The 12,337-nt window shown below is 42.1% G+C and overlaps 1 protein-coding gene and 1 long non-coding RNA gene across 2 annotated transcripts in view; one reads left to right on the top strand and one right to left on the bottom strand.

Moving 5' to 3' along the window:
* The window catches only part of KCNB2 (potassium voltage-gated channel subfamily B member 2), a 398,856-nt gene that overhangs the window by 257,185 nt on the left and 129,334 nt on the right, over positions 1 to 12,337 (top strand). The gene's annotated exons all lie outside the window — the stretch shown is intronic.
* The window catches only part of LOC132413061 (uncharacterized), a 39,347-nt gene that overhangs the window by 6,119 nt on the left and 20,891 nt on the right, over positions 1 to 12,337 (bottom strand). The window lies entirely within an intron of this gene.

The raw sequence follows: 12,337 nt of genomic DNA on the forward strand, positions 1-12,337 counted from the left end.
GGCTTAATCAGCACTTTAAAAGTATTTTTTCGTCCAAAAAAAAAAATCTACGCTTTTTTTTTTTTTATGACCACTAATAGCGCTTGTGACTTTGTAAAGTAAGATGATGAAGTGAAAATCAATGTGTCTCAAGGTAAAAAGTAAACATTCCTACTGTCGGCAAAGGATTTCTCTTGTTGGAGATATGTTCTACCTGTATTAGCATATTTAATAAGTTTTCACTCTCTCCCCAGGCCAAATTGTGTTGACTGTCAGTGTCTATTAAACCTTCCTAACAGCAGAATCACTTGGGGGAAGCCTCAGGAAAAAAAAAAAGCTTAAAAATGCCAGAGCCCCATAGTCAAGAACTTCCATTTCAATTATCCTCTTGCAGAGTCCAGGAATATTTATACTTTTTTAATTCCCCAGAAGGTTCTAACGTGCAGCCAAGGTTAGAAATCCCTGAGCTCCACCATGTGATGACCCCGTGATACACTAGGAGGTAAATCTTGTGTTTACAAGACAGACAGGAATCCTCAGTTAAATGTTCTGCCTTGATCTTCTGTATATCATCAGCCAGATGGTGGAAGATAGCCTGGTGATGGATCAATAACACTTACCAATAAAACTATAGGTCGCAGGATGTGTTTGATCCTTACTGATTAAATATCTTAAAATTTAAGCAGTTAGAACATTGAGAAAAAAGAACATCTTCCTTCTCCCTTCCTCACACCAAACAATGATGCTTCCATCCAGAGACTGCCGACACAATTTTAAACAGTTAAAATTTAGCTCAGCAACTAAAGTGCCCCAGATTTTCCAGGAAAGTACCAGTTTCAAATATTCTTTCCTATGTTCTCGTAATTACACTGATACCACATTGATTTGTGCATTTAGCAAGTATTTGCTGGCAGCCTATCATATTTTAAGTACTGAGGTTAGTTCCTGCTTTTTATCAAACTTACAATCTAGAGGGATGAGCAGAAATGAAGGAATAAGCAGACTAGAAACAACAACTAGGACTTAAAAACAGGGAGTGTGATAGAGACCAGTGGGTGGTTACCTGTGAGTTAGTGATTAGGGGAAGCTTCTCTGAGGAGGTGACAATTGAACTATGAATGACGAGAAGGAGCCAGTCTTATGAGAATCTGGGGAGAGAGCGTGTCCCCAAGGCAGGAATGGGCTTGGTACACTGGAGCGCCCTGGAGCTAGAGCATCAAGATATGGACATAGAGGTGGGCATGAGAACTAAAATATCGCCTTCCGTATCAGTAAGCAAAGGATGTTGCAGCCGTCAAGCCATCACATTACAGCCGCCCGGACAGTGAGCCCTGAGGGAACTCAGGATGGAGACAAACGGGCTGTCCACTGCCAAGCCCATCTAGCAGTCAGCCGCTGCAGCCATCCCCGACAGTGCACCCTGAGGAGACTCAGGATGAGAAAACACAGGATACTGGCTCCAGAGAGCTGAGGTGCACATCAAAGGAATGATTTCAGTGAGCCCGGACTTTTGCATCTTCCCATAGAAAAGTGCTAAACTCCTTAACTTGTGTTATCTGGTTTTCTTTTATTAACAGTAATCTTTTGATGTTCTGACTACCTGGTCTTTTGTCGCAAAAACTCCATATATCCTGGCTCCCCACTTGCCTCTTCAGAGCACTTCCTCAGAGTGATCTGACAGTCCTGTCTCCTGGGCTTGAAGTCCTCAGAAAGTCCACCGAATAAAACATAACTCTCAACTTTTAGGTTAAGCACCCCCTACATGGAAACTGTTTAAAGTCATGAAGACTGTTTGGGAGTGTCCGGAGAGAAAACAGCCAAAGTATTGATAGAAAGTGTTTCAAGAAGAAAGGAATGGCCGATTGGTTTAAATGGTGCTGAGGGCCTGATAGAGAGGTAATACTGGAAAAATCTTTGCCTGATTTGGGGGTTGGGAAGTGTAGTCAGTGAAGGTAACACTGTTGACGACATCAAGAGTCTTGCCACAACTTAATAGATACTTTTTGAAAAATAGATCTAGACTGAAAATATATAGGTGAAGATGTTAAAGGTGTGTGTGTGTGTGTGTGTGTGTGTGTGTGTGTGTGTGTAATGCAGCATCATTACAAGATAAGTAAGATTTAGAGTTTTAATACCAACACAGGTAAAACAGCGTATGGATCACATTTCTTTCTAAAGTACAGCAAGTGGATACATTCCAAAGTAGACTAATAGTGACTCAGTAAATTTTACATATTGTCTACTTCCCTCTTCCTTTAAAAATTCAGTAGGACCTAAGAGAGTTGATAGGTAAGAAGCAACAGTTACAGGGGAGGCTAGACATTTCAATCAATTAAACAACCTACTTTGGAACTAGAGGAGCAGATTCACAAAATCCCCCTCAGATAAATAATCTGAATTTCAGTTTTCTCCCGCTAGTCTGAGATTTCCGTTGAAAATTGTGTCATGTGAGTGGAACACTAAGATACTTTTAAGAGCAGCTTTAATTTGCTTAAAGGAGAGTGCAAGGCATGATATGATCTCTGTTGCCACAAACGACCAGCTGTTTCAATGACTACAGAAAACCAGACACAGATTACTGTTACCTTGAATTTAGACATTATCTATCAGAGATTTTCATTTCCCAAAGCAAACAAACCAAAAAAGTAGAACTAGAATTTCACCCCTCAGATGTCCTAAAGTGTTCCATATTAAGGCGAACCGTGAAAAATTGAGAGGGTACAGAATCCCTGAAGATGACTCTAAACACATGCCCAGTAGAGTCAAAAACATTTGGGCAACCATTATTCATGTTCATAATAAAGACCCAGCATATTTCTGTTCCTCTTCCTACAGTAAGTGAGCAAGAGGCTCTCTCACAGATGCTTATAATGATGCATCAATAATGAAGTTAGGGGCTTCCCTGGTGGCGCAGTGGTTGAGAGTCTGCCTGCCGATGCAGGGGACGCGGATTCGTGCCCCGGTCCGGGAAGATCCCACATGCCGTGGAGTGGCTGGGCCCGTGAGCCATGGCCGCTGAGCCTGCGCGTCCGGAGCCTGTGCTCCACAACGGGAGAGGCCACAACAGTGAGAGAGGCCCGTGTACCACAAAAAAATAATAATAATAATAATAATGAAGTTAGCTCCTATAATTTTAAAGTGTATGGAAAAAGGTGAGTCTTTTGTTCCCAATGACTGAAAGATGAATATGTAGCCCTAAGAAGTTGTTGTTCAACTCGCAGTATAGCGTGTAACACCCAGGAAAAATTATACCCCAAAAGTAAAGCTCCCTCCTTGTGGTCATAAATAGATCATAATAGTCACCCTTTTAAGAGGCTCCATCTGGCCTGCCTCACACTGAGCACCACATTTATGACCCATGATCTTTTATATCACCAGGAAATATTTACTGAGGGAGATATTTGTTCAGGTTTGTTTGTCGTGGGGTCACCACCTGTTTGGAGCCATTGGGATAATCAGTGTTTGAACTATTACAGATTCAGCTAACAGTTCTTAGATATGCCTGGGTTTTCATCGCAAAATGAAAGATGATCTTAGGTCTAAAAGGATAGAGAGCTAAATGCATTTGCTCCTATTTATTGAGGCAAACAGCTGGCTGATGTTAATTGTACAGCTAGAAATTTGGTAACTTTCCATAGAAATAGAAAACAAATTCGTTACTTCGTCACTATTCCTGTGACTTTAGGACAGTTTCAGAAAACTGATTCATGTCAAAGTTGGAAGTAATGATGGTTTTCAGCTTCTCACTGGTGCTACGGGAGAATTTATAAATATGCAGGGCATTTATTGAGATAATAAGGTTGGGATTTATGTACCTTTTCAATCTAATCAGATTTTCTCTAACTTACTAAAATTTACAAAATCCAAATATCCTATTAAACTCTCCTGGAAATGAATACCAGGGAAACAGTTTTCGATCTGTTGCACAGAATAAATAAGCCAAACAGGGATATTTTAGATCTGATTGTGGCTGAAGTAATTAAATGAGAACTTTAGTTTGTCACCAAATGCTTGTCAACCGCCTCCTGAAAAGTATGCTTCTGCGTGCATGTGACTTACATAGAGAATTCCAGTTGCACTTTGCAAGCGTCCAGATAGTTATAATCTGACAATTCCTGAGCAGAGAGCTTGCTAGATATTCTTGGAACTGTTTTTACGTGAATGAAGTGGTCAGTTGGGATCAAGTATGTGAACGTCTCTATAAGCTACAAATAGTTCTATTTATTGTGCACAGAATGACCTCTCTAGTTCATAATGTTGGCATGATATGATATATAATATATGAGATGATGAGATAATAGGAACTTCAGATCCTTTTATGCTCCTCATTTCACAATTCAGGTGATGCTGGCGATGACGTTTGTCATCTCTGAAGGAGAATCCTTGCTTACCTGAATTTCTAAGGAGTATTGTTCAAAGTGTCTTAAAAGATATTTGAAGGTTCTATCAATGCAGTCTCCACAAAGACTTCTGAAAAAGTACCTATACGGTAGTATGAATCTTCCTATTTTATCATCTCAGAAACCAGAAGTTCTGGTTCCATTCCTTTCTAATAAACATAACACTGACAATAAATTATCCCCAAAGCTATGAATGCAAGAAAAATGTGCCCTCGTTTACAAAGGGGTGTCAGCAGCAGATCACTCCAGGCTCTATGTGCTCAGAGGAGGCCCCTCTGGTGGTTCCTGCCTAGACCAAGGAGTTTAGCTTTTAACTTCTCTAATTTGATCCGTTTATTCTTCTACTAATATTTTTAATTTTATCACCAAGAACATGTGCTACAAATGGGAATAGCTCAATAAAGTGAGATGAGGTTTGTGGGATTCTACATCCAGCATCTGCCAGGTTCAGACTACGTTCTCATCCGTCTAGGATAACTCTTGCTGACAAAGTGTAGCTCTGCGAAATCAATTACCCCGCGTCGCTCACGGTAACATGGTACGAACTAGATGATGATTATGCCAATTGCAGTGGGTCCATGACAGCTCCCAAGGGCTTGTCTGTAATGCTACTGGGATGTACCCCATGGATATCTTTTGGGGAGTTGGGGAGGAAGAGGTGGACAAACAGCTAAAAGAAGGCTCTCATTCTCTTCCAGTTTTTTTGAACTGTTACTAATGGTCAAAACTTTCAAAATTTTATATCTGTGTCAAACCATTTTTTAGACCCCTTTGTCGTCTGCAATATTCTTTCTTTGTCCTTCTTCACCCATCTTTTCCCTTCGTAACATGCGTACACTGAACCCTTTCCTTCAAAGTATTTTCATCAGGAGGTCGTATGGTGGGTCAAGGTTGGAAAACATACAGCGATTCTGCATTTGACCTTGATCCTGAGAGACAACTTACATCTTTTGCATCTTTATAAGTTTGAAGAAAATAGCCCTAGGCTTGGAATTCTGCAGGCTCAGCCTAAATGTGTGATCCCACGTGCCGCTGAGCAACTAAGCCCGTGCGCCACAACTACTGAGCCCATGTGCCACAACTACTGAAGCCTGCACGCCTAGAGCCCTTGCTCCGCAACAAGAGAAGCCACTGCAATGAGAAGCCTGCGCACCGCAATGAAAAGTAGCCCCCGCTCGCTGCAACTACAGAAAGCCTGCACGCAGCAACGAAGACCCAATGCAGCCAAAAATTAATTAATTTAAAAAAAATAATAAAGAGAGTGATTCTTTTTTTTTTTTTTTTTTTTTTTTTGCGGTACGCGGGCCTCTCACCGCTGTGGCCTCTCCCATTGCGGAGCACAGGCTCCGGACGCGCAGGCTCAGCGGCCATGGCTCACGGGCCCAGCCGCTCCGCGGCATGTGGGATCTTCCCGGACCGGGGCACGAACCCGTGTCCCCTGCATCGGCAGGCGGACTCTCAACCACTGAGCCACCAGGCAAGCCCAAGAGAGTGATTCTTGAAAAGAAAAGAAAGAAAGCAGTCCAATTTATTCAGTGGAAAATATAACATGCTACATTTCTATATTTTATTCAACTATAATTCATGAATGTTTAGGTTTGAATCAAAGATTCAATAGGTTTGAATCAAAGATTCCTGAGATAGCTTGTTTATTCCTATGTATGTTTGTATCCCCAGTGAGGTCAGTAGCCCACTTGAGTCTGTGGCCCTAACTCCCTAAGGCTCCATATTTGAGAAAATACAGTTATTACCTTAGAACTCCATAAAAGGTCTAATACCTCATTTGTCTGTTGGGAGTCAATAAAAATAAGTTTTGGGACTTTCCTGGCAGTCCAGTGGTTAAGACTCCATGCTCCCAATGCAGGGGGCCCGTGTTCGATCCCAGGTCGGGGAACTAAGATCCCTCATGCCGTATTGTGCGGCCAAACCAAAAAATAAATAAATAAGTTTTGCCAATGACACAATCTCTACTCCCTTTTCATAGATTTTTTTTGTCCCCAACTCCCCAAGGGCAAGGATGCAGTTGGCTGCAGTTGTGTTTATTATTATAAAAGATAGAATTTCAGGTTCTCCTTCTCAAGTGACACTTCGTAGAGCGATGTTGCTTTTACTGATGATAAAAATGGCCCCTAATGTTCTGGTGTTTGGCTTCCAATAGTAAGGATGGCATCTGAGCATTAAAACTTCCTTGCAAGTTCAGAGTCTTCCTGAAAGAAGGAAACTTTTATTCCAACTGAGGTTGGTGCAAGAAGCTCTTTGTATAGTTTTCCTCATATTACATTCATTCTGTCTCCTATGTGAGATGATTCACCAGTGGCTCGAAACACGAAAGGGAAATCCTAACTTGAATCCTGTGTTTCCCCTTAGGGAAAACAGTGCAAGCTAAATCCCTGTTAGACCTGGAGAGGATGGCACTGATGCTAAGTCCTGCTAGAGTCCTGTGTTTCAAAGATGCCATTACTTGCCTGAAATAGAAGTGTTATATAGCATATTGGGTCATCACAAACCCCCTTTTTTAGATGCTTGTCCCAAAAACCTAGGATATCTTTATTGACAGCAGTGTCCCTTTTTCCTAAGTTTGTAAAAAAAATAGAATATATTCACTGATCTCCCCTGAACCCTATCCTTGGGAAAATGGATATTGTACCAACTATAGTTTGGGGTTTAGACCTAAACTTTGAAAGAAAAAGTGGTTTGTATTCAGGCTTGGAGCAGCAGTAGAAGTTTTCCAGATGGACCCATTGAGGGCTATGAGACTGAACCAAAAAGCAGCAACATGGCCTCATTTCCCATTGGACACATTTGCTAAAAGAAATGCAGAATCATTTAAGCCACTTCCTCCAGGCTGTACGGAGGGAAAAACTTAACATTTAAAGGAAAACTTAAGCAACTGATTTCCTTATTAAATCTCTGTAAAAGATGAGGTTATTATTAGTCCTGTTAGCCTGCCCAGATCTCAATTTGGATAATTACATCCCTCCTACCTAATTTATCCCTGTAATTTTAATTGGTTTCAGAATTCAACTACATTTCTCTTCAATCGTTGTGTCGTGTTGTTATTTGGTATCAAACAGCTGTTACGTTCTACCACAGAGCTGAATATTTTTCAGCAACTGATGCAATGATTTCTGTCCTAGAGGGGCAAATAAGGCAATTTGCAAGGGCTTTGAGATGACACATAATCCCTAAATGCATAGATGTGTGGCGTTAATTACTGAGAGCAATGGTTACACTCTAGAGTCACTGTTCTTAAAACAACACAGAGCATCACCTTTGGTCTGCAAAGACACATATGCAGAGAAAAATCCCTGTTTCTATAGGTTTTGTCTCTGGGTTGACATGCACTCCTAAGTATTAATGATCTTTCTTCTGCCTTGCTAAGATCATACTGGTTTTAATTAAATACATACTGCAGATACGTATTTAATTAATACGTACTAAGAACAGATGTTCATTTTGTTTTTTAATCAACTTAGAGGAAGTTGGTTAGGTCATTTACGTGTGTAACAACGTGCTATGTAGCCATTCTCCCTTCGATCACTTGTTTGTTTATATCCGACTGGAGATGACAGAGATTGAAAGTCTGCAACTAAAAGCTATTCTGAAGTCTGACATCAGTGTGTTAGTGAATTCGGTCGTCCTCTTAGGGACCCACGTTATTGCCAGTGCTGTTGTCAAGAGCCATGTTTGACACCCCTAATGGAGACGGGCAATCTCTGCCATCCATTATGGTTTTCACTTTTGGTTAGCTTTCAGCCTCAGGGTGAGTAATAATGACCTAATTCGTAGACATGTAAGCAGCTCCCTTCTCTTTTTCACATTTCTCTTTCCTTTTTTGATGAATGGGGTAGCACATCTGAAATATCTTCTGAGAACTGATGCGCACTAAGATTGATTTCTACCCAAAAGTCCTTCAGTTTTATCACCCAAATCTTTACAAAGTCACGGGACCTGGGAAAACGTGGTCACCGCCAAGATACGCATGCTCACTGCTGACAACTGTAGCTCTGTGTCAGTGGCCTTGACCTGTGGAAATAAACAAGGCAGAGACCTTTTTGTTCACTTTAGGGGACATATGACAAGCAAGGACCGCACAGAGTAGTCAGAGCCAGTGGTTACTGACCTGGGCTGGGAGTGCTGAGAACCAGCCAGCTCCATTGTCTCTGTTTGTCTTTCATGGACAGTCTGCCCCCATCGCATTTTCTGTATTGCCCGCTACTCTCACACCTGACCTGCATCAGATGCCCATGTTTTGTTTTATGACTGTGGCATCTCGTCAGCATTCTTCCCAACTTCCCTAATGGCTGAAAAATCCCAGAAGCATGGCAGCCACTCTAAATAATTAGGAACTACGTACCCAAGGTAACACCCTATCCGGACCACTAACATCACAGCTCTATAAATGGGACATAATAATACTGTCTCCTCTCTGTAATCCTGTGACCTCACAGGTCTAGCAGACGAGGAGCAATGTTGAATGCCTGTAGACAGTGACACCGGAATTGAGTGTCTTCCAGATAGTTGTGGCGTAAGGACAGGTGGACACAATGCTGAGAGAAATGTGAATGAAAGCCCAGTACTGGGGGTTGGTGGGCATGTCTGGCAAAGGCAGAGAGAAGCAGGAAGCATGAATGAGGAGTTACAAACTGCGCTCCTACCAGGCTGCTGTGATAATGGGGTCAGAGGGGCAGAAAAAGTGCAGAGGAGGCAATGAGTAAGCCTGACCTTTAGCAATAGCTTTACCTTTCCATCCCCGGAGGAGAAGGATGCGTGTGCAGGCAGGAAGGCATTTTCGAGAGAGAGAACTCTGTGCAAAGGCATGTGAGACTACCAAATGTGAAATAGATAGCTAGTGGGAAGCAGCTGCATAGCACAGGGAGGTCAGCTCGGTGCTTTGTGACCACCTAGAGGGGTGGGATAGGGAGGGTGGGAGGGAGACTCAAGAGGGAGGGGATATGGGGATATATGTATACGTATAACTGATTCACTTTGTTATACAGCAGAAACTAACACACCATTGTAAAGCAATTATACTCCAATAAAGATGTTTAAAAAAAAAAAAGCATGTGAGAGTGGCGTGTTCCAGGAGGAAAACAAAAAAACGCACAGTGGTTCAATACGGCCATAGTGAGCGGAGATGAGTGGACATAGCAGGGTGTGGGGCAGGTCCGGAAAGGAAGTAGAGTCTAGTTGTGATAACTACTTTGGGGCCATATATGGAGTCTCACTCATCCCCAAGGCATTGGGGAGCCTTGAGAGGACTTTAGATAGAGGAAGGGTGATGTGATCCCGTTTCTGTTAGAACTGTAGCATGTATATATATATATGTATAGGTAGATAGATAGATAGATATAGAAGTGGAGAGATTATAGGGAGGCGAAAAACAAGTTTTAGGGAGCTTCCTTAGTGATCCAGGGCAATTGCTAACAAGAGCGAGTATACCTGTCTTCCTCCCTTCTTTTTTTTTTTTGCAAAACCTGAATATGACTGCATATCCTTCTCTTTACTCACTGCTGTGATGGAATACGGAACCTAGAAAATCAAGTCTGTTTTGAGTTATAAAGTATCACCAGCCTATAGAAACTGCTGATGGTCACGTGGAAATAGGATTGCAATGGGGAAGATGTAAGTGCCTAGGGACAGCAAAAATAAAATCAAATTGATTCTTCTGCTGATGAAGATTAATATTAGTATTTGAGTGTACTTACATCAAGGGTTTTAATCAATATTGTGCTTCCTTTTCTACTTCCTTGCTGTCCACACGGCCCACTTCCCCAGAGGTTTAGCTAAATTAACTACTAATTAAGCAATAACATTTGCAGATGACTTGTAAGGCTTTGCTATATTATTAACAAAACGAAAGGAATGGCAATCGATTTGGAAAGTTCATTCACTCAATGAACAAAGACTGTCTGAACATCTGTTATCTGTATTTGTTAGATACTATGCTAACCATTGGCAATACCAAGATGCAACGTAGTGTCCCTGCTTCTTGGAGCTGGAGCAGTGGCATGGGAGGGGTACCTAAGGATCTGATCAAGTGCGGGTATTAAAGAGAAAGTACTGGATCCCCCCCAAAAAAGAAAGCAAAAGAAAAAGAAAGTACTGGATCCCAAGACTTCACGGAGTAGTGTATCTTTTCGCTCCTTAGAATAAATGTTACAGTGAGAATATCACTTCAAATCAGATTAAAGATGAGACATGACAGTGACTAGGTTGGTAGGCACTGGTGCCAAACTGCCTGGGCTCACATCCCAGTTCCACCACTTACAAGCTCAGCTTCTTCGCTGGTAAATGTGGATCCTCACATCATAAGGGTAACTGTGAGGTTCATGTGGATTAATATCTATGAAGTGCTCAGATCAGTGTTTCCTGCATTGCAGCTGCTCCATCATTGTTATTTATTATTATTGTTAGGATCAAAAGCCAGGCTACTTACAATAGCAAAGTGGAAAAGCAAAATAAAGTTCAACAGATCAGATATATTAAGGAAGAGATGTCTTCTCCAGATATCTGTCCTCTCTCTACAGAGGTGAACTTTCTCCCTTTGGCCATGGTTCTAACGAGAGAGTTAGCATCTCGGAAATCAGACAACCATGAGAAAGAGACTATTGTCCTTGCTTTCCAAGGATGACATGGTGGGGTGTGGGACTCCTAAGGGAATTATAGGATGGAATTTCAGAACATTATCTTAGAGTACAAATCTTCCTGCATACAGCTATGTTTTTAAGTTATTCCTGCCGCAAATAAAGATCTTGGGAAATTGATAGAAAACAATATATATTGTTAGCCCAATCTATTGACCCAGTGGTGTTCTAAATTAGCCCTTGTTACCCCTCATTTACCAGATTGATTTCACGCTCCTCTCAACCTGAAACCCATTTTCAGTCTGGTTCTTTCAATAATGTAACCATACTTTCTTTCAAAGTATGGAACCCTACCAACATCATCAGTTCCTGGAGTTTACAAACCATTTCACAGAATGCTTTCTCTTCAGTCCGCATGCATGAAGCCTGCAGTGGTAAGCTTTGTGCAAAAGAGGACTGATCATTAGAACCTTTTATAAACGTGGTCCTTCTCTATGAGCGGTCAGGGTGAGGCAGGAAGGGCACTGGGCTGGATGAGGAAAAGTGACCTGGCTCTAGTCCTGGCTCTGACCTTGGAAAAAAAAACCCACAACCTGTGGGGCTTCAATTTCTTCATTTGTTAAACAGTGGAGGTAGACTATGGGAACTCTATGGTGTTACTCCCTTTCAGGCTCCCAGCGAATGAAAAGGGACGAATGTTTTCATTAGAGATATAATGAAGTGAAATGTAAGATGACCTCATTCATACATTCAGCAAGTATTTCTTGAAAGCTTAGTATGGACCTGTACCAGGTACAGGGCTCGGGGCATGGTGGTAGCAAGGGCTACCCCTTACGGAGTGTATATTCTAAAGGGGGAGACAGGCAATAAAGAAATTAGCAAAATAATTTCAGATTGCTAGAAGGACTCAGGAAAATAACTGAGTAAGGACAGAACGAATAGCAGAAGGGGGCTCAGGGGTCTAGAGAGAGTGGTCGCCTGGCCAAGGATCTTCCCCCTCTCCCGCCTGCCCCCCAGCCTTCCCCTCCACCCCGCCGTCTCATGGATACTTTTGTAATCATGACCCACGATGAAGAGTCTGCCACAAAGGAAAAGGAAAAGAGGTTTCCAAGAGAGGACTCAGCCCACTGCAAAGACCCCCCCAAGGAACAAAGATATTTGAGATTTTTAACACAACCCACCAGGCCTAAGTATGCACCCACTAACAGTCAGTGGGAGATTTATAGCTGTTTGTGACAGCTACAGAGATATGGTTTCGCAGCATGCAGATGGTGTCCGTTAAGTCCTCTATCTCAAAACGTGCCCGCTCCCTAAAGAGCTCTTGAAGTGAAGCATACGACCCATATACTGTGTGCAAGCCAACGCGAGCAG

Source organism: Delphinus delphis, chromosome 17, assembly GCF_949987515.2.
Source record: "Delphinus delphis chromosome 17, mDelDel1.2, whole genome shotgun sequence".
NCBI lineage: Eukaryota > Metazoa > Chordata > Mammalia > Artiodactyla > Delphinidae > Delphinus > Delphinus delphis.